We start from the raw sequence: 13,782 nt of genomic DNA, 5'->3' as shown, positions 1-13,782 counted from the left end.
TTTGTTTCTGAAATTGTTCCAGTTGTGGCTGTTGGGAGATCCTTCAGATTGGCTCTTACGACGCTGTGACACACCTCCATCCTTTTTTTGAGCGTTTCCCCACTTATGGCACTGCAAGATGCTTACCACAAGCTGAGCATCTTATGTTCTCCGGGCCCCCGCCCCGGAAACAACCCCTTCTCGAAGGGGTCTCCAGGATACGATGTCCTCTTCTGCTGTGGTACAGGCACACACATATTTACTGTCTTCTAAGTGTTTATTGGGGACTCGCTGTATACCAGGCACGGAGCCTAGTCCCTGGCCTTTGTAGGTGGCCGCGAGGAGGTTAAGGCTCAAGGTCACACAGGTGATGGGCCGTCTGGATCAGGACTTGGGTGTGTGGCTTTGGACCAAAGCCTTGTGTGTGAGCGCTCTGTGTTACACACTTGCCCGAGACCCCACGTACGCGAGTGACAAGACAGACTACCCTTGCTGAAGACGCTGTGGCCTTGCGTTTTCCCCGTCTGCTATTATCTTGGGACTGCTGGCGTCCAGCCGTCCGTTCCCTGAGAGGTAACGATGGCTTCCATTATGTTTTATGTGACATTAATTACCCAAAGCAGTAACTGTTGGAAAGTAAACAACCTGTAAATCTTGGCCGGCCCAGGCAGTTGCCTCCTGTTCTTGGGAACGCGGTGATCCGGGCAGGAGGCCCTGCGCTGGTTCCACTGGCTGGCCAGAGCTACACTGCCGGGGCACCCGGTGGGCACGGCCCCGGGGCAGGTGTCTGGCAGGGCGGGGGTGTGTCTGTCTGCCCTGGGCACCCCCTCCCCCAGACAGTCCGGAAGAGAGGTAGCCTGGGGGCTTGTTCCAGCTGGGCTTCCTGGGACTGGGTGACCTTGAATGGCCTTGGGCAGCCAGGCTGCTCAGTGCTGGAGCAGTGGGGAGGGCATGCGGCACCCAGGACAGTGGCTGGGCCCCAGGGGAGGCTCTGCGCTTGTTGGTGGGAGGTGGTAGTTGCGATGGGCACTTGTTGAGACCTTCCTCCCTGCCAGGCTGCAGGTGCATGATCTCATTTCCTCCCCACAAACCGCAAGAACATTTTGCACATGTAGAGAGTGATGTACAAAGAGGTTCGAGAACTTGCCCAGGACTTGGGAGGGTCTGACTCTACCCCAGTGTGTCTGCCCTGACCCCGCTCTCCTCCCCGCCGCCCGTCCTGGGCCAGGCCACAGGCCACCAAGTCTTCGCCACTAACTTCGGTGTCACCTTGGGCACATCAGCAACTCCCTGGGCCAGGGTGTCCTTACCCCCAAAATGGACACAGGGATCCTGGAAGGCAGGTTCTCCGGTGGCCGCCCAGAGAGACCTGCGGGTCTGACCTCGTCTGCCTGTGTCTGGTGGTCTGTTTATGGGACAAAGAACTGCTTTACCCAAATGCCCCCCTGTCTGATTGGCTTTTGAGTACCAGCCTGCTGCTAGAACTAAAAAATGCCAACCATCGTCACCGTGGTCATCTGTTATGTGCTTGGGACAGTATGAGGCACTACTCCCTCTTTTCTTTGTGTCGTTTTTTCAAAGTCACGTGGAATATATTCCTAGTTACTGCTGAAGATGTATATAATTTAAGAGGGAAGGGTCCTTCTCTATGCATTATTAGTTCCATATATTTGGCTCACAAATATAGGGATATACGTACTGTAACATTTTAAAATAAAAGTATAATCATTGTGTACATATTATTCAGTGACTTGTTTTTTTCCCACTCGTGTGTGTGTGTGTGTGTGTGTGTGTGTGTGTGTGTGTGTGTGTGTTGGATTTTTTCTGTCTATTGTGGATCTAGATCTGCTTATTTTTTTTTTTTTTGGTTTCCACTGTCTTTTTTTTAAGTATAGTTGATGTACAGTAGTATATAAGTTACAGGTGTACAGTATAGTGATTCACAGTTTTTAAAGGCTATACTCCATCTACAGTTATTATAAAATATTGGCTATATTTCCTGCGGTGTACAATATATCCTTGTAGCTTACTTTATACATATATAATCTTTTTTATTGAAGTATAGTTGATTTATAATATCATATTAGTTTCAGGTGTACAGGACAGAGATTCAGTAATACATATATATACATTCTTGTGTGTGTGTGTGTGTGTGTGTGTGTGTGTGTATATATATATATATATATATGTATATATTCTTCTTTAGATTCTTTTCCCTTAGAGATTATTACAAAATAGTGAGCATCATTCCCTGTGCTCTACAGTAGGTCCTTTACATATATAATCTTAATTTTTAAATTATTTTTTAACTCTTAACTTTTTCAAAGTGATTTTTTTTTTAAATTTATTTTATTTATTTTTGGCTGCGTTGGGTCTTCATTGCTGCGCGAGGGCTTTCTCTAGTTGCAGCGAGCAGGGGCTACTCATCGTTGCGGTGCACAGGCTTCTCATTGCGGTGGCTTCTCTTGTTGCGGAGCACAGGCTCTAGGGCGCAGGCTCAGTAGTTGTGGCGCACGGGCTTAGTTGCTCCACGGCATGTGGGATCTTCCTGGACCAGGGCTCGAACCCAGGTCCCCTGCATTGGCAGGCGGATTCTTAGCCACTGCACCACCAGGGAAGCCCCTCAAAGTGATTTTAAATTTCAAACTGTGGAAGAATCGAAAGGTTAGTATAATGAACTTCTCTGCACCCTTCACTGGATTCATCAGTATTTAATGTTTTGTCACATTTCCTTTATCTCTGTATTTTATATATATGTTTCCTCCCTGAATCATTTGAGAGTTAGTTGTAGACATCATACTCCTTTATCCTAACTACTTTAGCAGGTATTTCCTCAAAACAGGGCCATTCTCTTCTATAACCATATTTCCATGATCAAATTCAGGAAATTTAATACAATACCTTCACCTACCACACAGCCCTATTAAATTGGGCCAATGGTTCTGACACCGTCCTTTTCCGCAGTTTTTTGCCCTGATTCCAGGTCCAGTCCAGAACGATGCACTGTGCTTAGTTGTCCTTTCGTCTGGAGGATCCTCACCCTGTCTTTCACGACGTTGACATTTCGAAGAGTATCCAGGCCAGATGTGGGTTTGCCTGATGTTTCCTCATGACTAGATTCAGGCTGTGTACTTCAGGCAGGGATAGTTCGTGACCTTGTGTCCTGGCTACAGCATCTCCGGGGGCACACGATGCTGTCATCTGGTTAAGGGACAGGCCTCAATCTCTGTAACAGCCGCGTGCTCTTCCACAGCTTGGTCTCAACGTAGTTGTTGACCATATAGTTCACTTTTTTGTTTGTGTGGTATTTTTTGTTTTGTTCTTTTTTTTTGACCATTTAGTTCGTTTTGTTTTTAGCCATAACAGTACTGCTGCATTGAATAGCCTCAGAGAAATAGTTTTTTAAAATTAATAATTAGTTGCTTTACAATGTTGTGTTAGTTTCTGCTGTATATGTATACATATATGGATACATATACATATATCCCCTCCTTTTAGATTTCCTTCCCATTTAGGTCACCACAGAGCATTGAGTAGAGTTCCCTGTGCTAAACAGTATGTTCTCATTAGTTATCTATTTGATACATAGTAGTGTATAAATGTCAATCCCAGTCTCCCAGTTCATCCCACCCTCCCCTCCTCCTCCCTTGGTAGGTATTCATACGTTTGTTCTTTACGTCTGTGTCTCTATTTTTGCTTTGCAAGTTCACCTGTATCGTTTTTCTAGATTCCACATATAAGCGTTACTAGGTGATATTTGTTTTTCTCTTTCTGACTTCACTCTGTATGACAGTCTCTAGGTCCATCCACGTCTCTGCAAATGGCACAGTTTCGTTCCTTTTTATGGCTGAGTTATATTCCATTGTATATATGTGCCACATCTTCTGTATCCACCCCTCTGTTGATGGACATTTAGGTTGCTTTCATGTCCTGGCTATTGTAAATAGTGCTGCTATGAACATTGGGGTTCATGTGTCTTTTTTTTTTTTTTTTTTTGCGGTACACGGGCCTCTCACTGTTGTGGCCTCTCCCGTTGTGGAGCACAGGCTCCGGACGCGCAGGCTCAGCGACCATGGCTCATGGGCCCAGCCGCTCCGCAGCATGTGGGATCTTCCCGGACCGGGGCACGAACCCGTGTCCCCTGCATCGGTAGGCAGACTCTCAACCACTGTGCCGCCAGGGAAGCCCGCATGTGTCTTTTTGAATTATGGTTTTCTCTGGATACATGCCCAGGAGTGGGATTGATATATCATATGGTAGTTCCATTTTTGGTTTTTTAAGGAACCTCCATACTGTTTTCCATAGTGGCTATACCAATTTACATTCCCACCAACAGTGTAGGAGGGTTCCCTTCTCTCCACACCCTCTTCTGTGGACTAGAGTGCAGGAGATGGCATGGTTGGGTCAGAGGCTGTATGTGTTTGTAGTATTGATGGATATTGTCTAAAGGCTGTGACATCCCCTCTCCCACCTCTGACATGTGAAAACCCATTTCCCCACATTTTGTCCTTGAGGGATGTTAGCAATCTGTTAAACGTTGGCCAGTCTGATAAATGAAACTGCCATTGCATTCTTTTCTTTTTTTTTTAAATAAATTTATTTATTTTATTTATTTATTTTTGGCTGCATTGGGTCTTTGTTGTTGCGCGCGGGCTTTCTCTAGTTGCGGCGAGCGGGGGCTCCTCTTTGTTGCAGTGTGTGGGCTTCTCATTGCGGTGGCTTCTCTTGTTGCGGAGCACGGACTCTAGAGCGCAGGCTCAGTAGTTGTGGCACGTGGGCTCGGTAGTCGTGGCGCACAGGCTTAGTTGCTCTGCGGCATGTGGGATCTTCCTGGACCCGGGCTCGAACCTGTGTCCCCTGCATTGGCAGTCAGATTCTTAGCCACTGCGCCACCAGGGAAGTCCGCGTTATTTTCATTTGGCCTGTCTTTGACCACTAAAGAGGTTAAACATCTTTGCATGTTCTTCTTGGTTTGGCTGACTAGTTCCAGCTCTGTTATTTGCTTTAGAGAATTCAATGTCAGATTCTGCAGCCATCAGTTAAAAACCTAAAACTTGTTAGTACTGTCCAAGGGGCTATGGGTGTGTGTGTGTGCGTGCGTACAAATCTAGTTCAGGTAAACTGGTAGCTGGCTTCTGAGAGCTCTGACTTAGCCATCAGGCAAGAAAGCTGAGAGGCAAAGTTGCAAAGTGCTGAGAGAAGTTGGGAGGAAGAGGTGAACAGGCAGAGTGAAAATTATGTGAAAATTCAACTTTCAGTGTCCATAAAAAGTTTGACTGGAACCCAGCCGTCCCCGTTCATTCATATGCTGTCTGTGGCTGCTTCCTCATTACAGTGACTAAGCTGGGGAGTTGTGACAGGTCTTATGGCCCACATGGCTGAAAATAGTTACTGCCCGGCCCTTCTTGGAGAAAGTTTGCTGATGCCTGGGCTGGAAGACATTGGTTATTGTGGGTTACACGAGCGAAGAGGGGGTGAAGCTCGGTTTGCTGAGCCCCTGCCTGTGCCGGGTACCACATAGAGAGCTGCACTTGTGCATTTTATTTAAAACCTCCCTGAAAGAGTCTTCTCTTCCTTTCCCATGTGCTCCTTGCCCTCTTCCCCCATTCTGCCCCTCCCTGCGTGGGGTGGAAGCAGGAAGGTCAACGGGGGGGGGGCGGGCAGTGGGAGGTTGCGCAAGAGGGAAGCTTCCATCCCCCTTTGAGTGGCGTCAGGGCCCTTTGGACAAAGTCTAAGCCACTCTTCCCGGTGGTGACCCGGGCTCCCCACCGAGCCTCAGCCCAGCTGAGGGGCCCACACCCCTCCCCACAGGCTAAAGCTGGAGCCCTAAAGTGGGAGAGGGTCACCGAGCTCTGCTGGCCTCTGCAGCTCCAGGGCTAGTGGGGTGCTGGACAGGATCACTGGAGGAAATCCAGGGCCGTAAGGGCTCTGTCAAGGCTGTGGGAAGTCCACACCAGCAGTAGGGCTCCCCTGCTGTGCTGTTGATGGCCTCGTCGCAGGGGAGCCTCTGAGCAGGGGACCTCCTGTGCGCCACTGTGTGCTGGGTGTGTCTTCAAACTTACATCAGCCCGCTGCGTTAACCACCAATACTGTCCACATTTTTGGAGTCATTTACCCATTACAAAGTCGTGGGCCCAGAGGGGAGTCTGGGCTCCAAACCTGGGTGCTAACGAGATCCCCATGGTAATCGTACGGGTCTGTAGAACGCTGGCAGCTGCATAGCTGTACAGTGTTGACCATGACTTTATTTAATTATGGTATATGATTATGATTTTCAGTATGCAGACGTGACGCGCACTTGAAAAAATTAAGTTGAAGTGAGTGGATTAAATAAAATAGGCTCACATTGGCAGCAACATGGTTGGACCTAGAGATGATCATACAAAGTGAAGTAAGTCAGAGACAGACAGATATCATGTGGTATCACTTACGTGCGGAACCTAAAATACGACACAATTGAACTTATCTGTGAAACAGACTCACAGATGTAGAGAACAGACCTGTGGTTGCTAAGGGAGAGGGGGGTGGGGGAGGGATGGATTGGGAGTTTGGGATTAGCAGATACAAACTTATATACAGGATGGGTAAACAACAAGGTCCTACTGTAGAGCACAGGGAACTATATTCAATATCCTGTGATAAAGCATAATGGAAAAGAATATGAAAAAGAATATATATATATGTATAACTGCATCACTTTGCTGTACAGCAGAAACTAACACAACATTTATTTCAATAAAATAAAAAAAAAATAGGCTCGTTACACTGCGGGTGGTTTTGAATTTCAGTGGCAAAATGGTGGGGACGGTGTGTGAATGCGTATGGCGAATGCAACCCCTGCTAGTGTCTCGGGCTGTCCTGCACCCAGCGTGTCACTGGCACAGGGGAGGGGGGAGGGGGCTGGTGTGCAGTGATTGCTTAGCAATGGAGCCCAAGAGATCCTCCCTCTAAGGCAGGGCTGGAGAGTTGGAACCCACAACCAGAATGCAGTGCAGAATGACAGCCAGTTCCAAGAGTGCTTCCTCCATTGAATTCTTTTTCATGCGAGAGAAATACTAGTTGATCCTTGAACAACATGGATTTGGACTGTGCGGGTCCACTTATACACGAGATTGAATTCTTTTCAATAGCAAATACTACAGTACTACACAGTCCGAGGTTGGCGGAGCCCAGGGACGCAGAGGAACGGCAGATCTGCCCTGAGGGTCCGTGCCCCTGACCCCCACGTTGTTCTAGGGTCAACTATTTTTTTTTTAATTTATTTTTGGCTGTGTTGGATCTTCGTTGCGGTGCAGGGACTTCTCATTGCGGTGGCTTCTCTTGTAGCGGAGCACAGGCTCTAGCTGCACGGGCTTCAGTAGTTGTGGCGCTTGGGCTCAGTAGTTGTGGCTCGTGGGCTGTGGGCTCTAAAGCACAGGCTCAGTAGTGGTGGTGCATGGGCTTAGTTGTTCCGTGGCATGTGGGATCTTCCTGGACCAGGGCTCGAACCCGTGTTCCCTGCATTGGCAGGAGGATTCTTAACCACTGCACCACCAGGGAAGCCTGGGTCAACTGTATTTTAATTTCAGATCGACTGAATGCTCTAGAGAATAAGAGAACAAATATTCATGTGCCCAATGCGGTCTTTGCAGCCTTGCCAAATTTGCTTCTGATTTTACCTGTTTCTAATCCTGTTGCCTTTCCTCCCAGAAGCAAAACCATCGTTGTGAAGTTGGTGGTCCCTCTGCGCACGCTTAAATTTTTACTCCTTTATGCATACTTCACCATAAAAGCGACCAGTATTTTCCCTGTCTCCAAACTTTATATAAGTGGTCTCATAGACATCACTGTGTCCCTTTTTTTGTTTAATAGTATGTTTCTGAGATTTCTCCATGTTGACCCATGCCTCTGGAGGGCTCATTTTAAGTGCTGTGTGCTCTTCCGTTCTAAGTCCCATAATAGAATAAATGTGTCTTTCTCCTGTGGCTGGATATAGGTTGGTGACAATTTCTCACTGCAATGAGCAATGCCACAGTGGGCGATTTTTATCTAAGTCTCCCAGTGCATATCAAGTACTTCCTTAGGATGTGCCTCTAGAATTGGTGTGCTTGATGGGGGGCTTGTGTGTCTTAGCCTAACTCTTTTTTGGGGGGGGAGGGGAGGCAAACTATGGTCCCAATGGTTATATCAGTGTAACACTTCCATCAGCAGTGCCGTAGAGCCCATTCTCCACAGGCTCATCCACACTTGCTACTGTCAAGCTGAAATTTTTGTCCCTCGGACAGATGTTAGATAGTATCTTATTTTACTTTACCGTATCCTGTTTTCTTGTACCGTACGGCACATCTTTCCATGTGTTTGTTGACCTTCTTCTGTTTCCATAGGGTGAACATATGCCCCAGTTTGCTAGGTCATTTTCCACTGATAGGGACTGCGTAAATATTAACAGCACCCCTGGTATTTTCAGAAGTTTCTCTATAAATTTTAACACAGATTTTCTTATGTTTTATAAAGGACATAATTTTTCTTTTGTGTATTTGTTTCTTGTTTAAGAAATCCTTTCCTACCCCATGGTCATAAAGTAGTCTCCTATTTTCTTTAGAAATGTTAAGATTTTGCTTTTATTTTATGGTTTTCATCCACCTAGAATTAATTTATTATGTGTGATGTGAGGTATGGATTTATTTTTCCATATGGATGACCGGTTATCTCACACTCTTGAAAAGTCTGTCTTTTTCTTAAAAGCACTGCTACATAGATCAAGTTTCCTGGAATCTAAAGATTTATTTCTGGGCTCTTTTACATTGTTCTATTTGTCCTCATACCAAAAATGTCATGGTTTTAGCTATTGTCACCTTATAATATGTTCAGGGTATTTTATACTATTACTTTAAAAATTATTTTATTGAAGTCTACTTGATTGTGTTAATTTCTGCTGTACAGCAAAGTGATTCAGTTATGCACATATGTATATATATACATTCTTTTTCATAATGGTTTATCACAGGATATTAAATATAGTTCCCTGTGCTATGCAAAGTATTTTATTTTATTTTTTAACATCTTTATTGGAGTATAATTGCTTTACAATGGTGTGTTAGTTCCTGCTTTATAACAAAGTGAATCAGCTATACATAGACATATATCCCCTTGTTCTCTTTTTTATTTTATTTTATTTTTCTGTGTTTTGGCCACGTCTCGCAGAAGGTGGGATCATGGTTCCCCCACCAGGATCGAACCTGTGCCCCCTGAAGTGGAAGCGTCGAGTCCTAACGACTGGACCTCCAGGGAAGTCCCTATACAGAGTATTTTAAAGGGAATAGGAACATGTGTTTCAGGGAGACTCGTTTATCATGAGGAAATGATATGCTACAGAATGGTCACATATACATCAGATTTCTAAGGCCCATCTTGGTTCAGAGAACTGAGGTCCTGGGCATTAGGAATTTGAGCCTTAAAAGAAAGGGGAGGGTTTAGGCGGATGGAACAAGGTCATGAAATAAGACAAATATCAAGAAATTCAGGAGAAATATAACAGACGGATTCCTTGAATATTAGAACCAGAAGGGAACTTTTGAAGCCACCAGACACCGTGCGGAGTAGCTTGGCTAAGTGACCAGTCTTTGGAGCCCGGCAGAGCTGGGTTTGATCTTCCACAAGATACTTAACCTCTCTGGATCTTAATGTCCTCATCTATAAAACAAGAGCAATAATGGGTTTTCCTCATAAGATTGTTGAGAGGGCTGAATGAAATAATGCTCACGAGGGCTTAGCAATGTCCCGACACAGAGCTAGATGACAACTAAGTGATTGTTTACTTATTTATTATCCTGTTCCCTTGATTCTAAGACCAACATGTTTTCCTTGTCCCACATTTCACAATTCTGAAATTACAACAGGCTTTACTCTCATTTTCTGTAGTGATTTATTTATCCTTCTGGATTATTATTTTTTTTTCCAGAAGTTCAAAATCTTTTCATTTTATTTCAGATTTTTAAAGTCATGTTTGTTTGTTTTTTAAACATCTTTATTGGAGTACAGTTGCTTTACAATGGTGTGTTTGTTTCTGCTGTATAACAAAGTGCATCAGCTATACATAGACATATATCCCCATCTCTCCTCCCTCTTGCTATCCTTCCGGCTTATTGTTTAGGGTGTAGGAGACAGAGGATTTTACAGACAAGGAAATGGAGTCAACGTGCTTTATCCGGGGTCAGGGAACAAGTCGAATTGGTCATCCTAAGAATCCCCTTTATTTCTAGTCCTAAAGGGGAGAAGGAAGGAGGAAAAAAATACCATCTTGACTGGGGATGGAACTCATGGGGCGCTTTATATGCCACCAGATGCTGGGGGCAAACTTTAACCAGAATGGAACCAGATGCCTTCCAGAAAGGCGACGTTGAGAGAGAGCCTTCTGCCCAGCAGACAACACCCACCAGGTTAGCTGGGGCCAAGTTTATGCTCCTGGCTCTATCACTGATTAGCTGTGTGAGATTGCTCAAGTCAGGCAACCTCTCTGAGCCTCTGCTTCCTTCTGTCAGGTGGGGCTCATAATCTAAACTGCACTGTTGATTCAGGTGAGTTAATACCTGGGCACACTTTGCTGCTGGGTAAGCACCCAGTGAATGGAAGCTGTTAGGTGTTCCCTAAAGGCACGTCTCTCAGGGCCACCTCCCGACTACAGTTTTGCTTGGGGTTACTTTTCTCATTCATTCTTCCCTCAACTGTAGAAATCCTGCCCACTCTTCAGAGTTTATCGCCAAGTGTTATTTTCTTATTCAGACCCTTCCTCCCCACCTCCCTCTCTGGATCTCTGTTGTTTCTTATTTGTTTTCGTTTCTAAAAATTTTTAAATTTAATTTTTCTTTTATATTGGCGTACAGTTGATTTACAATGTGTTAGTTTCAGGTGTACAGCAAAGTGATTCAGTTATACATATACGCATATCCGTTCTTTTTCAGATTCTTTTCCCTTACAGGTTGTCACAGAATATTGAGTAGGGGTCCCTGTGCTATACAGTATGTCCTCATTGGTTATCTGTTTTATGTATAGCGTGTATATGTTAATCCCAAACTCCTAATTTATCCCTCCCCACCTTTCCCCTTTGGTAACCATACGTTTGTTTTCTATGTCTGTGGGTCTATTTCTGTCTTGTAAATAAGTTTATTTGTATCCTTTTTATAGATTCCACATATGAGTGATATCATATGGTATTTGTGTTTCTCTGTCTGACTTGCTTCACTCAGTGTGATCATCTCTAGGGTTCGCCTTATGCCGGTTCTGTTTGAGACACCCCAGAAGATTGCCAACCCTTTCAGGGCGGGAGGCTGTCTTGCTTTTGCCAACCCTGTAGTTTTAGCACAGAACATCGAGTCCCTCCGGCGTCAAACAGTACAGTGGTGAGCAAAACAGACACAGCCCTGTGCCTTGACAGAGCCCGCTTTCCTCAGCTCCCACCTATGCCCTGAGGTGATGCCGGCCAAGGAGAGAGATGTCCATGTCCCCCGGGTCAATTCAGCCGTCCTGACCTTGCTCATCAGCCCGTGTGTCACTGGAGATGCTGCTGCTGCGCTGGGTGGGAGGGGGCTGGGGAGGTGTGTTGTCGCCTTGGCAGGCCGAATGGGGAGGGAGGCCGGGCGTCTGTCTGAGGCCTGAGCAGGGCGGGTGCAGAGTGGCTGGGGGGTTCCGTGAGGAAGGGAGATGCGGTGGGGAAGCAGGGGGTCAGGTCTGTGCTGCTGGTGGAGGAGGCCGGGACCCCGGGCCTACAGCCACATTAGTAGCTCTGTTCCCTGAGTGGCCACCTGTGATGCTCACGTCCGGGGACTGCTCTGCGCGGAACGGGAGGTGTCGCCTGCCGGGCCTGAGCTGAGCTTGCCCTGCAGAGCCTGGGGTCAGTGTTCATGGGGCCCTGGGGCGCCCGTAAACCCACGGTAATGACCATCTGGGCCTTGGGCCTCATGCCAGAGCTGGCTGCATTCTTCCTGGGGGAAGGTGGAGGACACTGGAAAAACCAGTTTAGGGTGTGTGAGGCTCCATTGCCTGTCACTATCAAGGGAGTGTTGGCTCCGGAGCCCGGAAACGTGTGAAAAATCTGGGTTTTTCAGAAAGGTACAAGTGTCGATTCAGGTCAGTGAGACCCTTAGGAACTGGCACGTGAGCAGGCCAAGAGTTTGGGGTCCATGCCTTTTCCTTCTGATGGAACATGCCCAGCAGCGCGACCTGAGCGATGCCGGGGCCTGGTATGTCTTTCTGGTTTTCACTCGTCCTGGCAGCTGGGCTGGCGAAAGCCGGATGGATAGGTCCCACCTTCCTGAGCAGGGGGCTTCACCGAGTGGGCACCTCTGAGCCAGCCAGCGTCGTGTCCACGCCCACGGCACCGTGTCCCCAGGATTGCGCGGCGTTTGGCGTGTGGTTGTGTGCTCAGCAAATACTTGGAACGAATGACTGAATTTCGTAGTCTCTGCCTGCTCTGTTATTCACTGGGGGACTGAGTGTATTAGTTTCCTGGGGTTGCTTTAACAAAAGGACCGCAAACACGTGGGCTTGACACACAGCAGAAGTTTATTCTCTCACAGTTCTGGAGACCAGAAGTCAGAAATCCTCCAGGGCTGTGGTCCCCGTGGGGACTCTTTAGCGGAGAATCCGTTCTTTGCATCTTCCGGCTTTGGGTGGCTCCGGGCATTCCTTGGCTTGTGGGTGCATCAGTCCCATCTATGCTCCTGTGGTCACCTTGCCTCCTCTTTTCCCTGTGTGTCCTCTTATAAGGACACTTGTCATTGGATGTAGGGACCTCCAGGACAAACCAGGATCATTCCTCGTCTCAAGATCCTTAACTTAAATTTCATCTGCAAAGACTCTTTCCAAATAGAAGGTAACATTCACAGGTTCTGGAGATTAGGGTATGGACATATCTTTTGGGGGACTACAATTTAACCCACTCCAGGGAGTCTTAATATTTTTCTTTTTTTTTCTTTTGTCTTTCTTGTTTGTTTGTTTTAATATTTTTCTAATCATTGCTTTTCTAGACATATTAAAGCTGTTAACCACTGGATTTGTGCTGCTCCTAGTTTGCTGTTTGCATTTACGATATAGATGTATATATATCTACATCTGTATCTGTATCTTTATCAGATTTCTCTTTCCCATTGATTTTGGGTTCAGAAAGTCCTTCCCTATTGAGTCGTCATTCACATTAAAACAAAACCTTAGGAAATTGGTTTTTTTTTTTAACATCTTTATTGGGGTATAATTGCTTTACAATGGTGTGTTAATTTCTGCTTTATAACAAAGTGAATCAGTTATACATATGCATATGTTCCCATATCTCTTCCCTCTTGCGTCTCCCTCCCTCCCACCCTCCCTATCCCACCCCTCCAGGCGGTCACAAAGCACAGAGCTGATCTCCCTGTGCCATGCGGCTGCTTCCCACTAGCTATCTACCTTACATTTGTTAGTGTGTATATGTCCATGCCACTCTCTCTCGCCCTGTCACAGCTCACCCTTCCCCCTCCCCATATCCTCAAGTCCATTCTCCAGTAGGTCTGTGTCTTTATTCCAGGAAATTAGTTTTTTAATCCAGTGGTAACTTGGATTAAACCCGCAAAACCCAGGGAAACCTGCGTGAGGTCTGGAGTTCAGTTAATTGTACTGTGCCATGGTCAGTTTCGATAATGTACCGTAGTGACCTCAGATGCCATCACTGGGGGAAGCTGGGGTTGATACTCAGGACCTTTCTGTACTATTTTTGTAACTTCTTGTGAGTGTATCATTATTTTAAAAAATTTTTAAATTTTTGATTAGATTTACCAAGAACAAGATTTACAA

General features: G+C 46.1%; 1 protein-coding gene across 1 annotated transcript in view; it reads left to right on the top strand.

The window, feature by feature from the left end:
• The window catches only part of TFCP2L1 (transcription factor CP2 like 1), a gene marked incomplete at its 5' end in the record, with an annotated part of 58,533 nt that overhangs the window by 21,320 nt on the left and 23,431 nt on the right, over nucleotides 1–13,782 (top strand). The window lies entirely within an intron of this gene.

This window comes from Grampus griseus (genome assembly GCF_964374135.1).
Source record: "Grampus griseus genome assembly, chromosome: 7".
Classification (NCBI taxonomy): domain Eukaryota; kingdom Metazoa; phylum Chordata; class Mammalia; order Artiodactyla; family Delphinidae; genus Grampus; species Grampus griseus.
This window is presented reverse-complemented; position numbering and strand designations above follow the sequence as displayed.